Raw genomic sequence first — 1788 nt, forward strand, 5'->3', positions numbered from 1 at the left:
ATTAAAGTGAGGTCACTAGAGTAAACCCTGATCCAATATGACTAGTTTTTCTTATAAAAGAGGAAAATCTGAACACAGATGCCCATATAGGAAGACAGTGTGAAGATGGCTGTCTGCAAACCCAGGAGAGTGGCCTGGAGCAAATTCTTCCCTCAGAAGAAACAAACCCTACTAGTACCTTAGTCTCAGATTTCCAGCCTCCACAGCAGTGAGACAATAAGCATCTGTTGTGTAAGCTACCAGCTGATGGTATTTTGTTATGGAAACTCTGGAAAATTGATATAGTAAGTATGCTCTTGTTACCTAGTGGCCAGCTTTCATTTATTCCAGGATTTCCCTCTTCTTTAAGTCTTTCATGTATGTGTCATTGTAGAAGTGAGTCTGATGCTTGCTCAATGAAGTAATCGGGCCATGTGTATTGTGAAGTGTCATTTCATCATGACCCAGGGCCCCATTGATCTTTAGACTATCAGAAGGTTGTGGGCACTTGCTGCACATGTGCCAAGTTACCTTTGCCGCCAACCCACAGTAGGAGCTAGGCACAGCGTGTGTGTTTGTGTGTACACATGCCCACCAGTTCTTCCACACATACATATTAGTATATACCCCTCACCTACATCCACATTCACAAACAGAAACACATGCACACATGTGGACACATGTACAAACATGGGAAAACACAATTGTCTCCCAGAATACACATATGCTCATCTCAAAGCATAACTACACACTTACAGACTTACACGCCCATATATCGTTCTCACAATCCCTTCACATGAACATGCATGTGTATGTACATACACATAGGTGGGAACACACACAGTCAAGTGGACTCCAAAATTTGCCCTTAAGTCTCATCAGGGTGTGTGACAAGCTAGTGTTGTGTCTTAGATCAGGTTTCCCAGAAACAGAGCTTGAGACAGAAGTATGCAAGAGATTTATAAAGAAAGTGCTCCTGGGGGAGACCAGCGAGGGAGGAGTTCAAGCAGGACAGGAAAGAGGAAGAAGAATGAGATTTTAGGTGAAGTTGCAGCCTCAGCCTGACTGGTTGGGGCACTCTGGAGCATAAATTCCCCATTCTTTTGTCTCCCATCAAGGCCAGGGAGTTGGCTTCCACACCTGTGCACCAGCCATGCACTGGCTTTGGTCAGCCCTGGGGACATAAACTCCCTGGCACTTCTGTCTATTTGTGCATTTGGGTAAAGGCTCTGTAGCCCAGGGGTTGTCCTTTGAAGACTGCAAGGTGACAGCCCTTAGAAGCAAATCACACTTGGGGAGAGGAATCTGGGGAATGGCCCACAGGCCTGGTAACAGGAATCTGGGCAGGATACAGTGTGTGTGCATGTGCATGTGTGCTTGTTGGGGTAATGTGTGGGGCTCTGAGCATGGAGGATTTCTTTCAAGGAGAGGAAGAATGATCCAGGGATATGGGAAGGAGCAGAGCCCTGGCCCAAGGTGGCTAGCTGAGGAGGGGCTTGAACAGGTAGTTCAGTGCTTGTGGCCTGTTGGGCAGAGGTTCCAGGGGTCTTCATTACTGCTTTGGCCAGGATGTGAGGAAGATCAAAGTCAGTCCTGGCATGAGCTGCAACTCTTCGCACCCAGGAAGAGGGGCAGACCATGGGGCAGGGAAGATCTCCTGTATAGTCTGGGGACCCAGGCCACAGCAATGTGCCCCTCTTCCTTCCCTGCCACACACCCAGGGCATAGTCCTAGGCTCTCTCCATACTTGTTAGCTTCTATGGGGCTGCTGCAGAGAACTGGTTCTGCTTTTGTATAGATTGGAGAGAT

The sequence above is a fragment of the Nycticebus coucang genome, chromosome 8 (assembly GCF_027406575.1).
Source record: "Nycticebus coucang isolate mNycCou1 chromosome 8, mNycCou1.pri, whole genome shotgun sequence".
In the NCBI taxonomy this organism is placed as follows: Eukaryota; Metazoa; Chordata; class Mammalia; order Primates; family Lorisidae; genus Nycticebus; species Nycticebus coucang.